The following is a 17896-nucleotide window of genomic DNA, read 5'->3' on the forward strand; positions in this document are numbered from 1 at the left end:
TGTCGGATGTTTTCTGAAGGCTGAATTTTCCGACGGTGGGGCCAATTATATTTTCCCTTCCGATTTTTGTATTAAAATCTCCTAGCAGAATTTTAATGTCATGACCAGGGCAGCGATCATATGCTGTTTCTAGGAGCTCATAAAATACGTTTTTTGTCTGCTCATCTTTGTCTTCGGTCGGAGCATGGGCGCAAATATGACTGATGTAGAAGAACTTCGCTTTTATGCGGATTTTTTGCAATTCGCTCATCTACTGGAGTGAATCTGGAGACGGGATCTTTTATTCTCCTGTTAACCATAAATCCGCAGCCAAATTCATGTCTCTTTTCATGGCAGCTATAATACAGCGGATTTACTTACGCCTGTCCCTTTCCATCGCATTTCCTGTAAGGCAATAATATCGGGCTTTGTACTTCTTGAGTACATCCGCCAAAGCGAAAACTGCGCCTGTTCTGTACAAGGTGCGCATATTCCAAGTACAGATTCGCAGATCATGGTCCTTTATACATTTGCGGGTGTCGTCAACATTGGGGGGGTTTGGTTTTCTTTCTCTTTGCTTTTTCTTAGTAGGTTGGGTTTTCCGAGAGTGGGCAACTAACCCGACACCTCAACCCATTTTTTTATAGTTCTTATGGGTGAACTCGCGGCACATATTAGCTCACTATTTCAACGGGCGATGAAAATAGCTACCCCAGGTGACATCGCGGGGAGATCGGTGTCCACAATTGAGATGAAAGAGGGATTAACATAAGTCTGGACTTCAGAGCCGTTGCTTGGTATCTATCATCTCCTACGCCACCCTAGGCGTGGATCTGTTATCAATATTTTTCAGGTGTACATATAGGCGTGGATTTTTCAAAAATATTTGTTTAGGTGAGATATAGGCATGGATTTTTTAAAAAGTGTGGGTTTTAAAAATCTCTGCCTCAAAAAATAGACTTTTACTCCAACTTAGTTTTTTCTGTGGGTCTAAAAATAATAAAGCATATAATAAAAATTCGATCATAAAAAATAACAACAACAACCTATTATGTTGGTTGTAACATGACGTATACGCCACATACTTTGGGAATATTCGTTTACTTTCAACTTATAAATAGATATATTTTTACTCGAGCGTATACGTTGCGGTTTGAATAGTCGCATACAAATTTTATGTATGTCGTAAACAACAACATCAGAACACACGTGCATACTCATGGTGCCACCTATGTTCATTTGTCTGCCACGTACATAGATATGTGACCATCCTCATAGGTTATCTACCCCCTTTTTTCAGAAGAAGACACAAAATATTTATAACTTAAAAAGACAAAATATTGAAACGCCGAAAAAACAAGCTCAATTAATGCGTGCATAATCATGGGTCGTCTCTCTATCATTCCGAACAAAAATCTGCACACACACATAACAAACTTCTACAAAAAACAAACTAACCTTAAGTAAAATTAGAAAAACAAACGAACAGCGTGCATTTTCTTTAATAAAGGAAGAAACTATCGAATCGTAAGAAATATCTTTCATCATCACCCCCACCCATACCTCAAAATAATCACCATTCTTCAAAAAACGTGAATTATTTAGCAGATGGTGTCAATGATATTCTACGTACGGTGCCAGACAAATGTACAGTCTCACACATACACACACAAACCGATATCTATTTATGCACATAAAAAGGTAGATAGGATGGCCAGGTCTGCATATGACACACACTTGGGTTTCTTTTACTTATTTAAAAAAATCTTTGAAGAGTGGTATGTAAATGGTCCTTCGAAAAATATTTTTTGAAAAATACGCGGCTTCAGAAATTTTTTCTTTAAAAAATACGCGGCTTCAGAAATTTTTTCTTTAAAAAAATACGCGGCTTCAGAAATTTTTTCTATAAAAAATCCGCGGTTTCAGAAATTCTTTCTTTAAAAACCCAGCGGCTTTAGACATTTTTCTTTAAAAATTCCACGCCCATATGGCCCTTGGAAAAATATTCTTTAAAAATTCCACGCCCATATGGCCCTTGGAAAAATATTCTTTAAAAAATCCACGCCCATATGGCCTTGGAAAAATATTCTTTAAAAAATCCAAGCCTATATGGTGGCCCTTGGAAAAATATTCTTTAAAAATTCCACGCCCATATGGCCCTTGGAAAAATATTCTTTAAAAAATCCACGCCCATATGGCCTTGGAAAAATATTCTTTAAAAAATCCAAGTCTATATGGTGGCCCTTGGAAAAATATTCTTTAAAAAATCCACGCCTATATGGCCTATGGAAAACTATTCTTTAAAAAATTCACGCCTATATGCTGGTCTTTGGAAAAATATTCTTTAAAAAAATCCACGCCTATTTGGTGGCCCTTGGAAAAATATTCTTTAAAAAATCCACGCCTATTTGGTGGCCCTTGGAAAAATATTCTTTAAAAAATCCACGCCTATATGGTGGCCCTTGGAAAAATATTCTTAAAAAAAATCCCTTGGAAAAATATTTATTAAAAAATCCACGCCTATATGGTGGCCCTTGGAAAATATTCTTTAAAAAATCCAGCGTATATGGTGGCCCTTGAAAAAATGTTCTTTAAGAAATCCACGCGTATATGGTGGCCCTTGGAAAAATATATTTCAAAAAATCCACGCCTACATGGCCCTTGGAAAAATATATTTCAAAAAATCCACGCCTATATGGCTTTTGGAAAAATATATTTCAAAAAATCCACGCCTATATGGCCCTTGAAAAAATATATTTCAAAAAATCCACGCCTATATGGCTTTTGGAAAAATATATTTCAAAAAATCCACGCCCATATGGCCCTTGGAAAAATATTTTTAAAAAAATCCACGCCTATATGGCCCTTGGAAAAATATATTTCAAAAAATCCACGCCTATATGACCCTTGAAAAAATATATTTCAAAAAATCCACGCCTATATGGCCCTTGAAAAAATATATTTCAAAAAATCTACGCCTATATGGCCCTTGAAAAAATATATTTCAAAAAATCCACGCCTATATGGCCCTTGAAAAAATATATTTCAAAAAATCCACGCCTATATGGTGACCCTTGGAAAATATTCTTTAAAAAATCCACGCCTATATGGTGGCCCTTGGAAAAATATTCTTTAAAAAAATCCACGCCTATATGACCCCTAGGAAAATATTCTTCGAACATATGGGTCTTTGAAAAAATGTTAATTCCTTGCCACATCACGCCTCCCTCTTATTAGCACCTCTTCCAACCACTTGCAGGTGAATTTTTCGGTTTATTTGTATCATTAGAGATGTATATATATATATATATATATATCTAATTGTTGTTCTTGTTGTTGTGTTTATCTCAATGTTTATAACTTTGACCGTATCTAATTTGATACTGCCGCTGTTGTTGTGGTTGTGATTTTTCTGTTTTTTTTTTTTATGGCGTCTTTCTTATTTGTGAAGGTGCATGCATCGGCACACAGGAAACTATTTTCAGACAAAAACTATGAGGAAATGGCATTGTGGGTCTGTGTAACACACAACAAGAAGGCTCCGATTATGCAGCGAAAAATCTCGTGCAACATACAAAGTATACGATAAACATAATGTAGGAAAATTGTTTTATATCTTGCCACACTGCTGTTGTTGTTGTAACCACCAAAACAGTGAGGTAGCAGACGTGTGCGTGCGTATGTGCTCCTTCTGAATTATACATATTTTTGTTGCTGCCCTATACCAAGGATCTTCCGCCTGTAGACGGATGACTTGATGTCGGTAGAAGTCGTTCTACGTAGAGGAGACACTATATATGAATGACGAGGGCTACTATATATGAATGAATTACAGTAAAAGGGAACGACTGGAACAAAAGGAACTAGATGAAGGATCAGAGAAATTAATTGAGAAATTAATTTATCAAACCACTGCAAAAAACACAACAAATGATAGTACTTCAGACTGTACTGAGATCGTTTATGCTAAAAAAAATCTCAAATGTCAGATGGCACCAGGTAATATTTGGGTCCGGCCTAGGTCAAAAATATTCATAGTAGGCCTCGTATAGGTTGAATTCATTTATATGGATCTTTGTATGAAAAAAAACTCGAATATTGTATCTTACTGTGTGTAGGGTACATTGTATATTTGTATCTTTCATACCGACACAGATACTCACACCTAACGAATTAGAAACGTGCAGTAATACACATTTCCCGCCACTTCACCTTTAGGTCCATACAAAAATACACCTGATCGAGTTTTTTTCGGTTGTCTTTCTGATTGGAGCCAGTTTGGTCTGCCAAAACTTTGTCCGTGTGATGTTTATTTTTGTTGCTATATTTTTTTTGCAATTTTTTTTCAAGAATTTTAATTGATGTTAAAGTTTGATGATTGACGTTCCTTTAGAGCGGCTAATAAAATTAAAGGAAAACCTCATGAAATAGACCAATGGTGGCATGGCCGTTTGTTGTTGTTGTTGTTGTTGTTCTATTCTTATTACAAAACAAGGAAGTTGCAATTTAATCGAGTTAAACCAAGCGTTCATAACTAAATAAATAACAATGTAATATAGTGCGATTAGTTATGCACAGTGATTTGAAGGTGATATAAATTGGGAATTAAAAAAAATATATTTTTTTAATGAAACAATAATATTTAAAAACGTGCAGGAATTTTAGAAGAGAGAATATTATACGAGGACTACCATATATATTTCTGGGCTAATAATAAATGGTAATAAAAAATTATATTTATTAATTATATAGTGCATTATATAATTAATAAATATAATATATTTATACCCTACACAACTATGTTGTCAGGGTCCTAGACCCAACTTTAAGTATACCGATCGTCATATCTCGACTAGCTGAGTCGATCTAGATATGTGTGTCCGTCCGTCTGTCTATTATAAATTGTAAACAAGATACAGGCCAAAGTTATGGACCAATCTTCACGAAATTTTGCATGTAGGATGGGATCGGTTAATATTTAGGGGATGAAATGGACCAAAAACTTTATTTTTGTCTTATTTTCTGGTTGCTCCAGAGGCCACAATTATGGTCCAAACATCGCGAATTTTTGCATGGAGAAGGGGATCGGGCCAAAGAATAAGCATGTCTGCTTTGATAAAGATCGGTCATTATTTAGCGGGTCAAATGAACTCTGACTTTTGTGTAAAAATTTTGAATTCTATGACTTATATATTTACTCCTGAAGGATATAGACCAGATAAGTTTATAGTGGAGTGGTTGACCTTTAAATTGATACCAAATATATTGATGTATCTATTCGGATGTGGGAGTTACACAATGTACAATATTTACAGGTGCTTGCGTATTCAGATATTATTTAGTATATATATATATATATTACACACAATATAGCGCAGATCGCTTTGAAATTTTCCATGAAGTTCCAATTATGGTCAAGGACAACGCCTATAATTTTCGGTGATGATCAGAATAAAATTTTGGGATGAAGTGAACCGAAAACTTAATTTCTTTTTGTGTTTTCTAGTCGAATATAAGCCGAACATCACAACTCAACCCACGGTGAAGGGAATATGGACAAGTAAGTAGAAGGGCTGTACTGAATATTTGTAATATTCGAAACATGTAAGGAGGATGTGCTATTGACCTCTAATCGGGCAAGTCGGGGCAAATATCACGAAATATTGCCCAGGCTCGGAATAAACATCCGAGTTCCGTGGTAGTTGTGTAGGGTATCATATGGTGGGTCCCGTCCGACTATACTGCTCCGCTCACTGGTTATTAATTATATAGTATATTAATTATATAGGATAGTATTGTATGTTTAAAAAATTATCTATATTTATCTACTATTTAAGGTATCCCCCAATATTCGGTATTTTGGGATTTTAGGCACGTTTTTTAATCGAATTCATGGGAATTTGGTATTTTGTGTTCTCATAGGATATCAAATATTTTTCAAGCGAATCGCCTGCTATTTGACATTTTGGGTCAGTCAGAGGCCCACAATAGGCGTAAGCATTTAATTTTTTTTTTGCAGGCGCCCACAATGGCCCTGGTTACTTTAAAAAATATTTTTTGAGGTTTACATAGGGGTAGTTTAAAATATATATAGTAGGGATAAATATATATATATAGACCTATATATATATATATATATAATATTTCCTGAAACACAAAAGATATTAAATATATTAAAAAAAATATCTTAGACGCTCCACAATAGGCTTGGATATATAAGAACTTATTTTAAGAGGCTCACAATAGGCGTGGATATTCTTAACAATGTTTTTAGAGTCTCACAATAGGCGTGAATATATGAAAAAGGTCCACACTAGGTGCAGATATTTTAAATAATTTTTTTGAGGCCCACACTAGGAGTAGATATCTATACTAATAAAAGTATAATGTTATTGACTGACTGATTTAACGATTCATCAACGCCCAGACGAAACAGCTGAAGCTAGAATCTTGAAATTTTGGGTGAGGGTCAATCTTGGTCCAAATGTGACAGATAAGGCTGGGTTTTTGGAAATTCGTACTAGAACGGTACGAAAAACACTAAAAAGTACTAAATGTGATAGCATTTGTATTAGGCGAACCGGTGGGACTGGAACTCTGAAATTTGTGTTGGTGGTGGTTGATGGATTGTAGGATAGATGTACCAAAGGGTTTTGGGAAATTCGAACAATAACTATTCGAAAAGTACGAAAATGTACTAAATTTGGTACAATTTCGTTTGCTACAACCGATAGCGTTGAAACTTGAAGATTCCATTTAAGGAGATGGTTTTGAAAGCGTGTGCTCATGTGCACGAAAAGTACTACATGGTACTATATTTGGTGCGAATTTATTTTGAAGGAACAAATCGAGCTGGAATCCTGAAATTTAATTTCAAATTTCAATTTAGGACCACTGTAGGAGTGTAGGATTGGTGTATGTAGAAATTTTTGAAAATACAATTTGAATTGTGGAATCCTGAAACTTGGAATTAGGATCACTGTGGGGGTTTAGGTTTGGGGTAATTAGAGGTATTGGAAACTGGTACTACTGTGTACTAAATTTGGTACAATTTGAATTGTGTGCGAACCGATAGAGATGGAATCCTGAAACCTGGATTTAGGATCACTGTTGTGGTGTAAGTTTGGATTAAGTAGGAAGTTTTGGAAATTCGTACTACTGTGTACTAAATTTGGTACAATTTGAATTGTGCGTGAACCAATATAATAGGAATCCTGGAACTTGGAGTTAGGTTCACTGTTGAGGTGTAGATTTTGGTTAAGTAGGAAGTTTTGGAAATTCGTACTACTGTGTACTAAATTTGGTACAATTTGAATTGTGTGTGAACCAATAAATTTGGAATTCTGAAACTTGGATTTAGGATAACTGTGAGGATGTGGGTTTGGGTTAAGTAGGAATAGGTGTTGTGTTGTGATTACCACGTCAATAAGCGTGGATTTTTTAACGAATTTTTAGCAACCATTACCACACCAATAGGCGTGGATTTTTTAAAGAATTTTTTCAACCATTACCATTTCAAAAGGCGTGGGATTTTAAAGATTTTTTCAACTATTACCATTTCAAAAAGCCTGGGGTTTTAAAGATTTTTTTTCAACCATTACCACATCAATAGGCGTCGATTTTTAAAAAAAATGTCAACCAACACCACACCAATAGGCGTAGAGTTTTTAAAGAATTTTTTCCAACCATCACCCCACCAATAGGCGTGGATTTTTTAAAGATTTTTTTCAATAGACGTGGATTTGTTAAAGAATTTTTTAGCAACCATCAACCCTTCAATTAGCGTGGATTTCAAAACAAAAAAATTCCAAATATCACCCCACCAATAGGCGTGGATTTTTTAAAGAATTTTTTAGCAACCATCAACCCTTCAATTAGCGTGGATTTCAAAACAAAAAATTCCAAATATCACCCCACCAATAGGCGTGGATTTGTTAAAGAATTTTTTAGCAACTATCAACCCTTCAATTAGCGTGGATTTCAAAACAAAAAAATTCCAAATATCACCCCACCAATAGGCGTGGATTTTTTAAAGAATTTTTTAGCAACCATCAACCCTTCAATTAGCGTGGATTTCAAAACAAAAAAATTCCAAATATCACCCCACCAATAGGCGTGGATTTTTTAAAGAATTTTTTATCAACCATCAACCCTTCAATTAGCGTGGATTTCAAAACAAAAAAATTCCAAATATCACCCCACCAATAGGCGTGGATTTTTCAAAGAATTTTTAGCAACCATTACCACATCAATAGGCGTGGATTTTTAAAGAATTTTTAGCAACCATTACCACACCAATAGGCGTGGATTTTTAAAGAATTTTTAGCAACCATTACCACACCAATAAGCGTGGATTTTTTTAAGAATTTTTTAGCAACCATCGCCACACCAATAAGCGTGGATTTTTTAAAGATTTATTTCAATCATTACCATTTCAAAAGGCGTGGGGTTTTAAAGAATTTTTTTCAGCCATTACCACATCAGTAGGCGTCGATTTAAAACAAAAAAATTCAACCAACACCACACCAATAGGCGTGTATTTTTACAGAATTTTTAGCAACCATCGCCACACCAATAGGTGTGGATTTTTTTAAAGAATTTTTTAGCAACCATCACCCCTTCAATTAGCGTGGATTTTTTTTTGAAGATTTTTTTTTACCATCAGCCCTTCAATTAGCGTGGATTTAAAAACAAAAAAATTCCAAACATCACCCCACCAATAGGCGTGGATTTTTTAAAGAATTTTTTAGCAACCATCAACCCTTCAATTAGCGTGGATTCAAAACAAAAAAATTTCAAACATCACCCCACCAATAGGCGTGGATTTTTTAAAGAATTTTTTCCAACCATCACCCCACCAATAGGCGTGGATGTTTTAAAGAATTTTTTCCAACCATCACACACCCCCCCCCCCCCCTAGGCGTGGATTTTTTAAAGATTCTTTTCAGCCATTACCAAACATCACCACACCTATGGGCGTGGATTTTTCAAAGAATTTCTAGCAACCATCACCACACCAAATTTTAAAGAATTTTAAAGAATTTTTAGCAATAATTTTTTATGGAATATTTGTTTTAGGAACTTTTTCCAATCATCATCACACCTATAAGGTCCATGGGATTACTCCTGGGTCCTTTGAAGCCGTTTTATTCAAATTTTTTTCTAAACAACTAATTACATATCTTACGTCCCGCCTATTTCCTTATGACATCCGAATCATTTATCGTAATCCATTAAATCGTAATGTTCTCCCCCAACGAACTACAAAAAATACAAAGGTCATCGCTAAATAAATGCTCGACATTCCATAACGGCATACTCAACTCCCATCCTACGGGGTAATGTTACGCAGTATACAGCAAGTTTTATGGCAAGGGAATTTTTGCATGGAAATATGTCACGACAATAGAGCTGACAATTTGTTGTTGTTGTTGCTATTGTTGATGTCTGTTGCTGCTTCTGTGGATGGCGGGTGCTTTTGTTCGTTTGCTCCAGAAAAAAAACATCCCCTATTAGCAGCTATAAAAAAAAACTAAAAACTTGTAGAATAAAAGGCGTCAATGACATTGCATTCTCATGCATTAACCTCCGCTATCCCCTACGCGATTTGCTATTTACGCCTATCATTCTATCTCCTTCTTCTTGGCGTTGTTATTATTATTTAGCCGGCAACGTGCTATATAAAAGCGGAAAAATCGCTGAGAAGGCAAAAAAAAAAATAAAAACATTTACATGAAGGCTATCGAACTAAGCCAATTACTAATGGCGTAGGGTAAATTGAAATGTATGCTGCTTATTTGCCAATATTTAAACAATGTCCGCCCAACCTATTCAGTTTTTCTGTGTCTTTGTCCAACATGTCGAACAAACGGCCTTAAGGTCGTGACATGACTTGTTACACACACGCACACTACTAACACACCCACAAATTGCGCGAAAAAAAGGGTTCAAACGGAATACATGTCTAGTCGATTAGTTAGAATGACGTAGGAATATATGTTTGGGGGTTGTGGCGGGATGAGATACCCTTGCCGGTAGGAGGATTATAAACTCGGTGTCAATTACTTAGACATCACGTGAATCAGGAAAATAACATGAAAAATGTGTCTAGAATATTGATTAACGTTTTGTTGGCTAGCATAAGTGTCAATATGTCAGTGTCATGAGGTTCTTAAAAAATGAACGCCTATTGGGGTGGTAGTGGGTGCAGAAAATTCTTTAAAAAAAATCCACGCCTATTGGGGTGGTGGTGAGTACAGAAAATTCTTCAAAAAAAATCCACGCCTATTGGGGTGGTGTTGAGTGCAGAAAATTCTTTAAAAAAAATCCACGCCTATTGGGGTGGTGGTGAGTACAGAAAATTCTTCAAAAAAAATCCACGCCTATTGGGGTGGTGTTGAGTGCTAAAAATTCTTTAAAAAATCCACGCCTATTGGGGTGGTGTTGAGTGCTAAAAATTCTTTAAAAAATCCACGCCTATTGGGGTGGTGTTGAGTGCTAAAAATTCTTTAAAAAATCCACGCCTATTGGGGTGGTGTTGAGTGCTAAAAATTCTTTAAAAAATCCACGCCTATTGGGGTGGTGTTGAGTGCTAAAAATTCTTTAAAAAATCCACGCCTATTGGGGTGGTGTTGAGTGCTAAAAATTCTTTAAAAAATCCACGCCTATTGGGGTGGTGTTGAGTGCTAAAAATTCTTTAAAAAATCCACGCCTATTGGGGTGGTGTTGAGTGCTAAAAATTCTTTAAAAAATCCACGCCTATTGGGGTGGTGTTGAGTGCTAAAAATTCTTTAAAAAATCCACGCCTATTGGGGTGGTGTTGAGTGCTAAAAATTCTTTAAAAAATCCACGCCTATTGGGGTGGTGTTGAGTGCTAAAAATTCTTTAAAAAATCCACGCCTATTGGGGTGGTGTTGAGTGCTAAAAATTCTTTAAAAAATCCACGCCTATTGGGGTGGTGTTGGAGCTAAAAATTCTAAAAAAAATTCTTTAAAAAATCCACGCCTATTGGGGTGGTGTTGAGTGCTAAAAATTCTTGGAAAAAAAAAAAATCCACGCCTATTGGGGTGGTGTTGGAGTGCTAAAAATTCTTTAAAAAATCCACGCCTATTGGGGTGGTGTTGAGTGCTAAAAATTCTTTAAAAAATCCACGCCTATTGGGGTGGTGTTGAGTGCTAAAAATTCTTTAAAAAATCCAAGCCTATTGGGGTGGTGTTGAGTGCTAAAAATTCTTTAAAAAATCCACGCCTATTGGGGTGGTGTTGAGTGCTAAAAATTCTTTAAAAAATCCACGCCTATTGGGGTGGTGTTGAGTGCTAAAAATTCTTTAAAAAATCCACGCCTATTGGAATGGTGGTGGGTGCTGAAAATTCTTTAAAAAATCCACGCCTATTGGAATGGTGGTGGGTGCTGAAAATTCTTTAAAAAATCCACGCCTATTGGAATGGTGGTGGGTGCTGAAAATTCTTTAAAAAATCCACGCCTATTGGAATGGTGGTGGGTGCTGAAAATTCTTTAAAAAATCCACGCCTATTGGAATGGTGGTGGGTGCTGAAAATTCTTTAAAAAATCCACGCCTATTGGAATGGTGGTGGGTGCTGAAAATTCTTTAAAAAATCCACGCCTATTGGAATGGTGGTGGGTGCTGAAAATTCTTTAAAAAATCCACGCCTATTGGAATGGTGGTGAGTGCTAAAAATTCTTTAAAAAATCCACGCCTATTGGAATGGTGGTGGGTGCTGAAAATTCTTTAAAAAATCCACGCCTATTGGAATGGTGGTGGGTGCTGAAAATTCTTTAAAAAATCCACGCCTATTGGAATGGTGGTGGGTGCTGAAAATTCTTTAAAAAATCCACGCCTATTGGAATGGTGGTGGGTGCTGAAAATTCTTTAAAAAATCCACGCCTATTGGAATGGTGGTGGGTGCTGAAAATTCTTTAAAAAATCCACGCCTATTGGAATGGTGGTGGGTGCTGAAAATTCTTTAAAAAATCCACGCCTATTGGAATGGTGGTGGGTGCTGAAAATTCTTTAAAAAATCCACGCCTATTGGAATGGTGGTGGGTGCTGAAAATTCTTTAAAAAATCCACGCCTATTGGAATGGTGGTGGGTGCTGAAAATTCTTTAAAAAATCCACGCCTATTGGAATGGTGGTGGGTGCTGAAAATTCTTTAAAAAATCCACGCCTATTGGAATGGTGGTGGGTGCTGAAAATTCTTTAAAAAATCCACGCCTATTGGAGAGCTAAGAAAATTTTTCTTTAAAAAATCCACGCCTATTGGAGAGCTAAGAAAATTTTTCTGGAGAGCTAAGAAAATTTTTCTTTAAAAAATCCACGCCTATTGGAATGGTGGTGGGTGCTGAAAATTCTTTAAAAAATCCACGCCTATTGGAATGGTGGTGGGTGCTGAAAATTCTTTAAAAAATCCACGCCTATTGGAATGGTGGTGGGTGCTGAAAATTCTTTAAAAAATCCACGCCTATTGGAATGGTGGTGGGTGCTGAAAATTCTTTAAAAAATCCACGCCTATTGGAATGGTGGTGGGTGCTGAAAATTCTTTAAAAAATCCACGCCTATTGGAATGGTGGTGGGTGCTGAAAATTCTTTAAAAAATCCACGCCTATTGGAATGGTGGTGGGTGCTGAAAATTCTTTAAAAAATCCACGCCTATTGGAATGGTGGTGGGTGCTGAAAATTCTGAAAATTCTTTAAAAAATCCACGCCTATTGGAATGGTGGTGGGTGCTGAAAATTCTTTAAAAAATCCACGCCTATTGGAATGGTGGTGGGTGCTGAAAATTCTTTAAAAAATCGACGCCTATTGGAATGGTGGTGGATGCTAAAAATTCTTTAAAAAATCCACGCCTATTGGAATGGTGGTGAGTGCTAAAAATTCTTTAAAAAATCCACGCCTATTGGAATGGTGGTGGGTGCTGAAAATTCTTTAAAAGATCCACGCTTATTGGAATGGTGGTGGGTGCTGAAAATTCTTTAAAAAATCGACGCCTATTGGAATGGTGGTGGGTGCTAAAAATTCTTTAAAAAATCCACGCCTATTGGAATGGTGGTGGGTGCAGAAAATTGTTTAAAGAATCTACGCCTATTGGCCCTTTAAATCTTCGTTCTTTTTTATTCTAATTATTTCCCACCAATATCTTCTTGCTAATTATTCAAAATTGTAACTGACATTTATTAATTATTATTTTTATTGTTGTTTGAACTCCTTACGGCCAGTTAAAACTGGTTCAAACAGGCTAACATCATGTGAAGGCTAGCATGGATTAGCAATGTCATAAAAATTAAAAACCAATAGATCCATACATACACACACACAGTCACACATTGCTTGCTGCTCGATGTCATATCAAAATATTGACATTAACAAATATTTACAATCATTGGTTGCTCTTCTTTATGTATCACAATGTTCATGCATATATATATATATATATATATTCAATAGGTTTTTGTTTGTTCTGGTATTGACCAAACAAAGCTGAACAAACTGTTAGGTATTATATATACCAGAATTACCATAAACAGGCATTCGTTAGTGGGTGAACAAAAATGAACATATGATGAATATCTACTACTACTTGCAGATGCGGAGATGAAAGGTCAGTCAGTTCTGACTGATACCGGTCAAAACATACGTTAAACACAGATTAGTACAAATTTTCTGCCAAGGATTTATTTTTGCGATGAAATTTTGTACCCTCTAAGAGTTAAAAAAAGAAGGAGCTGCAAATTTATATGGGACATAAGACCCCTTACTACAAATTTAATTTTCATTTCATTCCCACCCATTTCCATTTCATCTTTTATGGTTTTTTGAAATGTTATCAAATTTTTTTATTTGCTTAATTTCAATTTTCTAAGAGACGTGTTAACAGATAAATGGCAGATAATTCGAACTTTTTTCCAGTTTGTTTAAAAAATTCACAAGACATAAAAAAATAAATAAAATTATTAATAAGTTCAACAATTCAATGGGAAACATCTGGAATTTTTTCAGCCATTTATAGACCCAAAGACGTGGATTTTTAAAATATATTTTAGCAACCATTACCACACCAATAGGCGTGGATTTTTTTAAAGAATTTTTAGCAACCATTACCATACCAATAGGCGTGGATTTTTAAAGAATTTTTAGCAACCATTACCATACCAATAGGCGTGGATTTTTTAAAGAATTTTTAGCAACTATTACCTCACCAATAGGCGTGGATTTTTTAAAGAATTTTTAGCAACTATTACCTCACCAATAGGCGTGGATTTTTTAAAGAATTTTTAGCAACTATTACCTCACCAATAGGCGTGGATTTTTTAAAGAATTTTTAGCAACTATTACCTCACCAATAGGCGTGGATTTTTTAAAGAATTTTTAGCAACCATTACCTCACCAATAGGCGTGGATTTTTTAAAGAATTTTTAGCAGACCAAGGACGAGAATTTTTTAAAAAATTTTTAGCAGCCCAAAGGCGAGGATTTATTAAAGAATTTTTAGCAGACCAAGGACGAGAATTTTTTAAAAAAATTTTAGCAGCCCAAAGGCGAGGATTTTTTAAAGAATTTTTAGCAACCATTACCTCACCAAGAGGCGTGGATTTTTTAAAGAATTTTTAGCAGCCCAAAGGCGAGTATTTTTTAAAGAATTTTTAGCAACCCAAAGGCGAGGATTTTTTAAAGAAATTTGAGCAACCATTACCTCACCAATAGGCGTGGATTTTTTAAAGAATTTTTAGCAGCCTAAAGGCGAGGATTTTTTAAAGAATTTTTAGCAGCCCAAAGGCGAGGATTTTTTAAAGAAATTTGAGCAACCATTACCTCACCAATAGGCGTGGATTTTTTAAAGAATTTTTAGCAGCCAAAAGGCGAGTATTTTTTAAAGAATTTTTAGCAACCATTACCACACCAATAGGCGTGGATTTTTTAAAGAATTTTTAGCAACCATTACCACACCAATAGGCGTGGATTTTTTAAAGAATTTTTAGCAACCATTACCACACCAATAGGCGTGGATTTTTTAAAGAATTTTTAGCAACCATTACCACACCAATAGGCGTGGATTATTTATAGAATTTTTAGCAACCAGTACCACACCAATAGGCGTGGATTTTTTAAATATTCATTTTAGAGGACTAACACACCAATAGGCGTGGATTTTTTAAAGAATTTTTAGCAACCATTACCACACCAATAGGCGTGGATTTTTTAAAGAATTTTTAGCAACCATTACCACACCAATAGGCGTGGATTTTTTAAAGAATTTTTAGCAACCATTACCACACCAATAGGCGTGGATTTTTTAAAGAATTTTTAGCAACCATTACCACACCAATAGGCGTGGATTTTTTAAAGAATTTTTAGCAACCATTACCACACCAATAGGCGTGGATTTTTTAAAGAATTTTTAGCAACCATTACCACACCAATAGGCGTGGATTTTTTAAAGAATTTTTAGCAACCATTACCACACCAATAGGCGTGGATTTTTTAAAGAATTTTTAGCAACCATTACCACACCAATAGGCGTGGATTTTTTAAAGAATTTTTAGCAACCATTACCACACCAATAGGCGTGGATTTTTTAAAGAATTTTTAGCAACCATTACCACACCAATAGGCGTGGATTTTTTAAAGAATTTTTAGCAACCATTACCACACCAATAGGCGTGGATTTTTTAAAGAATTTTTAGCAACCATTACCACACCAATAGGCGTGGATTTTTTAAAGAATTTTTAGCAACCATTACCACACCAATAGGCGTGGATTTTTTAAAGAATTTTTAGCAACCATTACCACACCAATAGGCGTGGATTTTTTAAAGAATTTTTAGCAACCATTACCACACCAATAGGCGTGGATTTTTTAAAGAATTTTTAGCAACCATTACCACACCAATAGGCGTGGATTTTTTAAAGAATTTTTAGCAACCATTACCACACCAATAGGCGTGGATTTTTTAAAGAATTTTTAGCAACCATTACCACACCAATAGGCGTGGATTTTTTAAAGAATTTTTAGCAACCATTTTTTACCACACCAATAGGCGTGGATTTTTTAAAGAATTTTTAGCAACCATTACCACACCAATAGGCGTGGATTTTTTAAAGAATTTTTAGCAACCATTACCACACCAATAGGCGTGGATTTTTTAAAGAATTTTTAGCAACCATTACCACACCAATAGGCGTGGATTTTTTAAAGAATTTTTAGCAACCATTACCACACCAATAGGCGTGGATTTTTTAAAGAATTTTTAGCAACCATTACCACACCAATAGGCGTGGATTTTTTAAAGAATTTTTAGCAACCATTACCACACCAATAGGCGTGGATTTTTTAAAGAATTTTTAGCAACCATTACCACACCAATAGGCGTGGATTTTTTAAAGAATTTTTAGCAACCATTACCACACCAATAGGCGTGGATTTTTTAAAGAATTTTTAGCAACCATTACCACACCAATAGGCGTGGATTTTTTAAAGAATTTTTAGCAACCATTACCACACCAATAGGCGTGGATTTTTTAAAGAATTTTTAGCAACCATTACCACACCAATAGGCGTGGATTTTTTAAAGAATTTTTAGCAACCATTACCTCACCAATAGGCGTGGATTTTTTAAAGAATTTTTAGCAACCATTACCTCACCAATAGGCGTGGATTTTTTAAAGAATTTTTAGCAACCATTACCTCACCAATAGGCGTGGATTTTTTAAAGAATTTTTAGCAACCATTACCTCACCAATAGGCGTGGATTTTTTAAAGAATTTTTAGCAACCATTACCTCACCAATAGGCGTGGATTTTTTAAAGAATTTTTAGCAACCATTACCTCACCAATAGGCGTGGATTTTTTAAAGAATTTTTAGCAACCATTACCTCACCAATAGGCGTGGATTTTTTAAAGAATTTTTAGCAACCATTACCTCACCAATAGGCGTGGATTTTTTAAAGAATTTTTAGCAACCATTACCTCACCAATAGGCGTGGATTTTTTAAAGAATTTTTAGCAACCATTACCTCACCAATAGGCGTGGATTTTTTAAAGAATTTTTAGCAACCATTACCTCACCAATAGGCGTGGATTTTTTAAAGAATTTTTAGCAACCATTACCTCACCAATAGGCGTGGATTTTTTAAAGAATTTTTAGCAACCATTACCTCACCAATAGGCGTGGATTTTTTAAAGAATTTTTAGCAACCATTACCTCACCAATAGGCGTGGATTTTTTAAAGAATTTTTAGCAACCATTACCTCACCAATAGGCGTGGATTTTTTAAAGAATTTTTAGCAACCATTACCTCACCAATAGGCGTGGATTTTTTAAAGAATTTTTAGCAACCATTACCTCACCAATAGGCGTGGATTTTTTAAAGAATTTTTAGCAACCATTACCTCACCAATAGGCGTGGATTTTTTAAAGAATTTTTAGCAACCATTACCTCACCAATAGGCGTGGATTTTTTAAAGAATTTTTAGCAGACCAAGGACGAGAATTTTTTAAAAAAAATTTAGCAGCCCAAAGGCGAGGATTTTTTAAAGAATTTTTAGCAACCATTACCTCACCAATAGGCGTGGATTTTTTAAAGAATTTTTAGCAACCATTACCTCACCAATAGGCGTGGATTTTTTAAAGAATTTTTAGCAACCATTACCTCACCAATAGGCGTGGATTTTTTAAAGAATTTTTAGCAACCATTACCTCACCAATAGGCGTGGATTTTTTAAAGAATTTTTAGCAACCATTACCTCACCAATAGGCGTGGATTTTTTAAAGAATTTTTAGCAACCATTACCTCACCAATAGGCGTGGATTTTTTAAAGAATTTTTAGCAACCATTACCTCACCAATAGGCGTGGATTTTTTAAAGAATTTTTAGCAACCATTACCTCACCAATAGGCGTG

The sequence above is a fragment of the Musca vetustissima genome, unplaced genomic scaffold (assembly GCF_032173495.1).
Source record: "Musca vetustissima isolate MV318-11 ecotype Yass unplaced genomic scaffold, APGP_CSIRO_Mvet_v1 utg31259, whole genome shotgun sequence".
NCBI classification, from domain to species: Eukaryota; Metazoa; Arthropoda; class Insecta; order Diptera; family Muscidae; genus Musca; species Musca vetustissima.